Raw genomic sequence first — 9,922 nt, 5'->3', positions numbered from 1 at the left:
ATTGGAAAGAACACAAAGATGATATTGTAGGTAGAGCAAGCCAAAGACTGCGACTCATTGGCAGAACACTTAGAAGGTGTAACAGGTCTGGTAAAGAGACTTATTCTGGAGTATTGCTGTGCGGTGTGGGATCCGCATCAGGTGGGACTGACGGATGACATCGAGAAAGTACAAAGAAGTGCAGCTCATTTTGTATTATCACGAAATAGGGGAGATAGTGTCACAGACATGATAAGTGAATTGGAGTGGCAATCGTTAAAACAAAAGCGTTTTTGTTGCGACTGGATCTTCTCATGAAATTTCAATCACCAGTTTTCTCCTCCGATTGCGAAAACTTACTGTTGGCCCCCAACTATATAGGGAGAAACGATCATCACGATAAAATAATAGATATCAGGGCGTGCACAGAAAAATGTAAGTGGTCGTGATTCCCGCGTGCCGTTCGAGAGTGGAACGGCTGAGAGGCAGCATGAAGGTGGTTCCTTGAACCCTCTGCCAGGCACTTTATTGTGAATAGCAGAGTAATCACGTAGATCTAGAGGTAGATGAAAGTTCACGTGAATATTGTCACAGCCAAATACAATAATTATATTTCGAAATCTAAATGTGATGAAGCAGTGTGAATTCGCTCTTTCGATTATGTGTATGTTCAGGTTTGATTTCTGTTGAAGTGAAATGTGTCTAGTAAAATCACAATCACCCTCCACTTTCTCCATTCCCATGCTTTCTGACCTCTCAGATAACAGCAGAGAGGTCGAAACGTTTGTCGTATAGGGATAAAGTAAAAACTATCGTTACGCAGCCTAACAACATGGAAGATGATTTTTACCTTCAATGACAACAGCCACGAAAGCCATCAGACTTCAACAGTTTGAAATAATCCTTATGATATGCCTAGGAGCTATAGACCATTTGGTTCCAGGACAGTTGGCGCAGTTGCTGTTCACAGTGCTCAGTGTCCACAGACGCAGAGCTGGAAGGCGAGCCTCCGTCCGGCCGGCCTGCCGCGCGCTTGCGCGCTGAGAGCTGACGGAACACAGCGGCTGCGGTGGCGGCGGCGGCGGCGGCGGCAGCGGACGCCAGGCGTCGCGGCGACTCGCTCGCATTCGGGTCGGCTCTCCTTCGTACGGGCGCAGCGTCGAACGCGGCAGCGGCGGTGGACACCACAGCGGCGGAGTCCTGCGCCGGTGAGTACAGCCCCTGTTGCTCTGCTTCCTGCGACGCAGCCATTGCGACTGCTACACGCTTACGCTGAGGCCGTGTGCGTGTATGTGTGTGGATGTGTTTGTGTATGTGTGTATGCTTACTGGGAGTCGTCGATTCATCGGAAGCTACGCCCCACTGGTCCTAACAACAACTTTCAAAATAAAATTTGGTAACTACAGTTTAGATTACTAATGGGATATCTAAATTTCACATTAAATCCTCATACTGACCAATTCGCATCACGTAACAACTTCGATTTCGCTTCTTTATTTGTTGTCACCTATTTTTCAGTATGCCTACGTATTCTCCCGACGTTGTTTTCTTTGATTTCTTCTGTTCATGTTCTTCCTGATTTGTCATGTTCCTGTCTTGGAAGTCTTCTAAATTTAGTATTTCATTCCGAATTAAGCTTCTGTGGCTTATATTCGTTTCACTGTAGTTCTTCTTTTATTTCTGAAATCCACAGTATTGTTGAAAGCTTTGCTCCATAAACTCAGAAATATTTGTTAATTTAACCTGTTCCCATTCACTCGTGAGATATGTTCAAAGAGGATTAACCTTCGCTACACCATTACTTGTACTGTTTTGGTAGATCTCATTAATTCTCAGTTTCAACAATCCGTAATTTGTATGCTACCCATTATTTTTTAATAATTCGTCTTTCAAATAGCCGGCCGGAGTGGCGCTACAGTCTGGAACCGCACGACCGCTACGGTCGCAGGTTCGAATCCTGCCTCGGGCATGGCTGTGTGTGATGTCCTTAGGTTAGTTAGGTTTAAGTACTTCTAAGTTCTAGGGGACTTATGACTACAGCAGTTGAGTCCCATAGTGCTCAGAGCAATTTGAACCATTTTTTTTTCTTTCAAATATCTGAAATCTGTTCAGATTGTAGCTTCTCGTTAAGCATTCATATTAATGCAAACTGGTCTTCCCACGTGCTGTAGTTCTTTAGTTTGTACTTTTAGAGCGGTATTTCCCACTACAGATATTTTTTAGACACCATGTACTCCTGTCTTGTTACTAGTTGTTGCAGCCACTGCAAATTTCTCTATTCTCCTCTGCTTTGATGTGTCACCGAGGTATTTAAATTTAATTACTCATTCTATTTTACCTATCTAAATTTCTATGCATTTTGATGCAGTCTTTATATTTTTTGAGAACTTCGTCTTTTCAGCAGAAATTCTGTGACCAGTCCTATTTGTTATTATTTCCAGAAGATTTATTTCAGTTATTGCTTTTGAGAAATTATTGTATTTACTGCTTTATTCATGGCTGTAACTTTCAATAACTGTAGTATTATTTTCTCAAGATAAAATTCAGTCATCAGTTGCAAACAAATTCTATTATGCATTGCTGGTTACCGGTTTAAAGTAACCACATACAATATGTACACATGACAGCAAAAAAAGTGGGTCACTGCCCAATGTAACCAACATAACGTAGCTGTGTTGCAGGTCCTCTAAACACCAAAACCCCATGGGGTACAGTCGTTTAATTACACGCAATGGGTACCGCAAGAGACTACTAAGAGACCAAAGGTCTTTATGGCAGTCAGTCTAAGCATCAACTATTATCGTCATACAAAACATATTAGAAAACACGTTCTTATCGATGAGACACCCCATAACACTCATAAACTAACCTTAATAACAACAAGTGACATTCCAAAAGTTCTGAGAAAAGGGATTATTTTACATACGTCATACAGTAATCCTTAGTCAAAATTAAATACGCGAGACAATATACTGAGTTACAAAGCTGTACTGCAATTGGAAAAATGTTTTTCGCCTTCTAAAAGGTTTTCCATCCATGTGCTGAAGGTCGCCCAACGGCGAGTGGCTCTGGAAACTGGATATTGGACTAACCAGCAGAAAAACGCGATTAACGGCAACAAGCACTCTACGGAAATCTCAACATTAACAGCGAATCACCAGTAATATCATTGTCCTCGTAACATATCAACAGCTACGTGTACACAAATTTGAACTTAAAATGACATGAGCAACGTCGTCGTTCTGGACCTGGATTCAAACCCAGCACCTATAGCCATTGCTAACTAAGCAAAACTTTGTTTGTGCCTTATTGAGACCGGATCACTAGGCATAATGAGACGTGAAGTATAGACGTTTGCACCAGTATCAGTTATCAGTTCAGATCCTGAAAATAAATGACGAAAATATTTGTACTGAACTGGGAATCCTGTCATAACAGTTACCGTCCTGGGAACTACCCCCAACGACGTTTAATATGGTGTCATTCACAAGGAACAAGGTATGCTCACGTTTAAAATTGAAATGCCATCATGTAAAGCTTGTGACAGGGATGTGAACCCAGCACTTAATCGGATTGTTAAATAAGTACAGTCATGCTCAAAAGTATCCGAACGACCTGAATTGCATTTCGCCCGATTTCCAAACAACCCACATAACGCAGCTGTCTAGCAGGTCTTCTAATCGCTCCTTGATACAGCCGTTTGACTATTGAAAATGGTTCCAACAAGTCACCACTAGAAAACACTGCTCTGTATCGCCATAACTCATGATGTAAAGTAATACCACGATACTAAAAATATCAGGGAACAACTCATCACAGATACGACTGTCCTTGAGGCTTGTAAGCTCGCAATTATTGCAATAACTGACACACCTGAAATGTTAGCACTCTCGCTATTACGTCAGATAGGTAATGCACGTAGTAAGTTCGTCGTATTCGCGATTTCCTCTTCAAAGTAACATACCATACTTGTTATTTAACACAAAATCCCATTAAAAATTTACGTTATTCACGAACAGCTAGTTGAGAATATATATGAACTTCAAATGCAACGACGAACCGACTCGTTCTGCAAATGCATTCAAACCCAGGTCATACAAACTAAGATTTCGTGACTGACGGAAATTAACAGTCATTACTGACTAGGCATAAAGAGAGTGATATACTTCGATTTTATACAGTATCAGTTAACAAATATCAACTTTAAATTACATAACGTAAACATTTTTAACGGTCGCGAATTCCTACCCAGCATCTATTGTCCCTGTTAACGAACTACGAGAGATGTTAAATACTGCATCTTCACAAGTAACTTACTTGAAATGCAGTGAGATAAAGCTTTGTGTTGGACAGGGATTCGAACCCAGAACCTAATCGGATTGTTATCCAAGCACAATCAACTTTGACATATCGAATTTTCTCGGCAGTAGCTAGATGTATTAAATGAAATGACGAGACGAAACATTAATTTTTCCTTCCCGGGACTCCAACCCGGCACGTATCGCTGTTATATTCTAGAGAAAAGCAACGTTAAGTATGGGTTTGTTACACCAGCAGCGACATGTCAGCATGTTTGAACTAGAAATAGTATGACGAAGTGTTCAGTGCTGACTGAGAATCGAACCGCAAACATATCGTTGTTGACTACACACAAAGAGACGTCAGCTAACGAATTTTTCTCCACCAGCAGCTCAGAATAACATCCTTGAACTTACACTGATCTCGCAAGTAGTTCTGTGTCTCACTGGGAGTCAAAAACGTCAGATATCGTTGGTGTTGACAACGAAGGAAAATGCATTAAAAATAAAAATTATTATCCACCAGCAGATAGGTGATCTCATGATAGAGCTTGATAAAACATAGCGAAAAGTTTAGTACTGGGCCAGGATTCCAACCCATTCATGCGCAATATGTGGAGATTTTGAGGAATCTGCAATTTTGAACAAACAACAAGTTGTAGTCGAGCCGTATTGTCACGAAGGGATCAAATTACGCGTTAAGGGCGGTCTGAGTTGCATTCCCTGTTCAGAACAAATTTTATAGACATACAGAATCTCAAATAAAAGACGGAATAAGGTGGTTTGTTTCGTCACTAGAAATAAATAACTAGTATAAGAAAGGTTACTGGTGATAGAGTTTCTACATGTCGCCACTCCTTCCTTTATTGTGGTTCCACCTAACGTCTACTTGGTAGAGAAGGAATATCATGTTTAATGTGATTTTCAGACCACAATGCCATTATACCTACTTCACTTGACGTAGCCAGAAGAGAATAGAATCTGCCCCTCCCTATCAAAAAACTTCGGCAGAAGTTTGAACCGAACCGAGACCATCATCATATGAAACTGTCATCAGTCCAACAGACCACCAAACCCTCTTCTCCACGATTCATTTCTCTCTCATAACACCGTTGCGGCACACAAGATGAGAATTCTGACACACAGGCTCCCTGTGGTGGTTTGCAGGATGTTCAGTACATTCATTTACTTGGTTGACCAAATCGCCATGAACTAGCTGCCTTGGCTACCCAGTGCATACATTCGACTCTATTTTGTAATCACCCAAATGAAATAACGCAACTGCCACCTACACAGAACTGCCAACAGTGTAGGATGCAGAAATTTAGATAGGAAGTGTTCCTTTCCATTTGAGCTACTCTATTGCGCTATCTGTTTGTTGAAACCATCGTGCAGTGCAAAAGAAATGCTGTAACTGTCTGTCTCACAGAAGTCTAGATCCAACCATATGCATTATCTCACAGCACTGTGGAATGCCTAAGTTCTGGACGAACTGGTGCGGAAGCTACGTCACAGCCAATAGCGTAACGGTAAGCGTCGCGCACTGTTAGTAAGATGTCACGTGTTACATTCGCTACTACATTTTTTTAAAACGAAATTCTGCTGTCTGCTGAAGTTCACAATTTAATGGAACTTTCAACATAATTCTTTTCACTTCTCAACCCAAAATAGTCGCATGTGGTAAAAAGGCTAACTTCTGTGTCATTTTGTTCTTTTCAGGTTTAATACACGGCCAGGCAGCAGATGCGCTTGAAGCTTTTGTATTATGTATGGGGAGAGCGCATCGTGCCAAAATAGTCAGAAAAGTATTTTCTACATTAGCTGTCGTCTGGTAGAGGCATTTTATTCTTCTTCAAACCTTGTTTGACAGCTGTAACTCAGAACAAGTTTTCTACACGCATGTAATCAATAAACTGCATGTGCAATGTCAGACTGTTACAGATAACATCAGAGAATTCGCTGATATCGTTCATGATTAATTTCTCTCTCATGTTTAGTATTGTTTTAACAATACTAAAAGAAACCTTACGAAAACTGTGCACTGTATTGTAAGAAATGAAATAAAACTACCCACGATAACCTTACGACGAAAGTAAGTCTGTTTTAGCAAAACTGAGTATCTGTACACAAGCGTGCGTCTATCTGCACGAAATAGTAAAACATTATTCACTTAGATTTGGAGTGGGTCTGTGTTTAAATGGTATGCTGTGTCATACTCAACCGGTATGCAAACGTGGCACTTCATAAATAAAGTTACGTATTTCTAGAAACCCAAAATTTGCTTGTTAGCAGCGGAAAGAGGCGTTACCTGTTGTGCAGCATTGTAAGTTTTTCACCATTGCACTGTGAGCTGAAAGTATTTTCTTACGATTTGCTTATCGATGTTTGATCTGACTGCTTGCAGCTCTTACACAGAAGGGACAAAAACGTTACATTAAGCGAGGCTGGAACCGTGAACCGTAACTGTCGCGTTTCCACAGGTCATCACGTCAACACAGAGCTAGCGGATAGATATTGTTTGTGACTTCCTTTTAGGAGGACAATAGTGGCTAGAACTCGTAAACCGCTATTTACAGGACGAGATTAGTTGCGATTGCCACGTTCAATGACTTTGCTCGGCTGAAAACCGTAAATTTACAATCTTTTGTTACACCTCAAGCGATAACAACTCAGGTTATTCAATGGAAATGACACGAGAAATCAAGTGAACTTTGAGGCTTAATTCCGTGCAACAAGGAAGTAACTCGTCGATCACAGAGTTGCCAAACTTACCTTGCGTTGTTGCCAAATCTCAGTTACATTACCAGCAGGAAGAAGACGAACCGATGTGATCCTACAGCGGGCTGGGAAGTGACCATAGCTGGCGCCTCAAAGACGCGGCTGCTACGGCCTGGAATACGTAATGCGCCTGATTCGCATTTCTGTAACTAGGTTTAGGGACTGGAGCTTAGTTGCTAATAATACTCAGAACTGACTGCTACTAAGCATCAGAAATCAGTAACTCTCATAGTTATTTTTATATTTCTTTCGTAACTGGGCTCAAAACTAAGAAACTCATTCACGGATGTTTTCGTACCTCGCCGATAATCGAGCACAACAAACAAATAAAAATAAAAAGAGAATGTGGGTGTGCGTGTGTGTGTGTGTGTGTGTGTGTGTGTGTGTGTGTGTGTGTGTGTGTGTGTGTGTGTGTGTGAGATAGAGAGAGAGAGAGAGAGAGAGAGGGAGGGAAGGAGGGAGGGAGAGAGAGAGAGAGAGGGTGAGAGAGAGAGAGGGGGGGGGGGGGGGGGAAATGTTGTAAGGAAATTGAGTACTGGTATGTAAAGAAATCTTTCATTAAAATGACTCGTTCCACATCATTACAAAATGTCGTATTCATGATCAATGGAACAAGTATTAATCTAATTTAATCGAATCATATCATTTTGCTGACTATCCATGAAGACTCATGAAGTACCGAAATTTTCTCCAATATCAGTAAATAAAAGACGACAGTTTTTGTAATAAACCGTGACTCCTATCAAGACCCTTTCATCCCTGTTAACTTACCATGAAAGATGTCTGATATACCTCAATTCAGAAGTAACGAAGTGTGTATGAATTTAAAGATGAAGCGCATGATGTGAAGTTCTGCGACGGAGATACGAACCCAAGACGTAATCGGATTGTTAACTAAGTAAAATCAAGTGTTACGTATCGGTTTTTCTTGCCAGTGCTAGGTGTTTAATCTAAAATAAGGACACAAATTTTTGTGCCTGAGCCACAATCGAACCGCACTCCTATCGTTCTTCTTTATTGTCCACGAATATTGCTTAAGTATCAATTGCTTACTCACCAACAGTAAGATGAGTGCGTGTTTGTCCAGAAATTGTTGGCAACATGAACAGACACGTTAATTATCACTAGCAGGCCGGTGTGCACGTGATAGGGCTTGAAATGAAATTATGAATATTTTTGTACTCGATCAGGATTCGGACCCACACATTTACCTTTGGAGAAGACCTAGAGAAGACTGCAGTCTTGGGAAAAGGAATGAAATGATTGAACTATACCGTTCCGAGAGATTCAGATCCTCGAAAGAGGAGATACGAATTCGAATCACAGTCCAGCAAATTTTTCATCGTCTCTAGTTCAATCAAGTACAAGTAAAATAAGAGCCCTGTTCCTTTAGGCGGCTATCAGTTCATCAAATAAAATAAAATTTTCTAATGTGAGTAAGTTTACTGGTGACAGTATTTCTGTTTATCATGATCTCCACCTATGTCATTTTCCAACGTAAACCGGCTCTGCCCAGTTTGGAATGAAGGAACGTGATGTTTAATGCGGATTCTGGATTATAACAGCTTTCTCTTGAGGTTACCAGACGTAAAGCAAATCTGTTTGTGCCTCTTAAAAGTAAATGCCTGAACCCACGCATTGCACTTGTGATAGTTCGTTCCACCAGACCATTGTGGCCACATTTCCCAGCCCTAAGAGTGTGCTGTAATGGATGATGTGCTTAGCTTACTAAACTAGTCACGGTGAAAAAAAAACGCGAGTCTATTAAATGGTTAAGTAGAAGCAAGCTTCTGACATGGAGATTATGCTATTCTCATGTCAGCAGGATATAAAGACTCTTCTAGGCGTCATAGCCTCGATTTGAAGACATTTTGAAATTTTCACTAATTCTGGAAATTTCTTAGTTCCAGAAAATCCACTGTGAAGTGTGAAGTTACCGAATAATTCGATCATCACTGTCATTATTACTATCATTTTCTTCATACCGCTGCTGGAACACATGTGGTTGAAGATCGTTTAATTTCTTTTGATCATTATAGAAGTAGTTGCCCAACAACAAGTTCTTTCCCTGTCTACGGAATCCTTTTCATGTTAATATCAAACATCAGCAATTACTCGTAGATCACATTAAAACTAAAGTAATTTATGAAGACGTTATTTGATAACGAAAACGCGCTGCCTTTCTTCATTTACTTGCGCCTAGAAATGGCTGTCGAACACTGCCAAACCAAAAGCCAAGGGATCTTACTGCCTTCCAATATACGTCGCTGTCGGTTCTTCCATATGATTTGGTCGACGTGACCTGTTTCTAATTGTGTATGACAGAGAATGTTTTAGAAAATCAATTGTTTTCCTTTGCAATAAACAGAAAGATTTTCATTCTAAACTATCCAACTCGAAAATTTTCGCAATATTTGTTCAAATTTAATATTCGCTTCCGCAATGTAAGGAAAGTATTTCCCAGTTGCAAAACCCGCATCCGACTCACTGTCCTTACACGTAGTCGCTGGGCATAAATTCTAGCTCAAAGTGACATCAGTTTAAGTAACCTAAACGAAGACTGTTTGCCAGTGCTCTTTCTCACCGGGAAATATGCAATTCACTCATTGGGCTCCATAAGTACACTGTAACAGTAATTTCTGTGTGTATGCAATGCATACGGTTTGTAGAATTTAGTGGTGCTCTCTCTTCCACGTCTGTGTACAATATGCCTGACCTAAAATGGCTCTGAGCACTATGGGACTCAACTGCTGAGGTCATAAGTCCCCTAGAACCTAGAACTACTTCAACCTAACTAACCTAAGGACATCACACACATCCATGCCCGAGGCAGGATTCGAACCTGCGACCGTAGCGGTCGCGCGGTT

The 9,922-nt window shown here is 40.8% G+C and overlaps 1 protein-coding gene across 1 annotated transcript in view; it reads left to right on the top strand.

Moving 5' to 3' along the window:
- Positions 1 to 1,143: 1,143 nt before the first annotated feature.
- LOC124596038 (parathyroid hormone/parathyroid hormone-related peptide receptor-like) overlaps positions 1,144 to 9,922 on the top strand; it is a gene marked incomplete at its 3' end in the record, with an annotated part of 626,364 nt that continues 617,585 nt past the window's right edge. The window contains exon 1 of the mRNA XM_047135010.1: positions 1,144 to 1,187. The remainder of the gene's footprint in view (positions 1,188 to 9,922) is intronic.

Source organism: Schistocerca americana, chromosome 1 (genome assembly GCF_021461395.2).
Source record: "Schistocerca americana isolate TAMUIC-IGC-003095 chromosome 1, iqSchAmer2.1, whole genome shotgun sequence".
NCBI lineage: Eukaryota > Metazoa > Arthropoda > Insecta > Orthoptera > Acrididae > Schistocerca > Schistocerca americana.
This window is presented reverse-complemented; position numbering and strand designations above follow the sequence as displayed.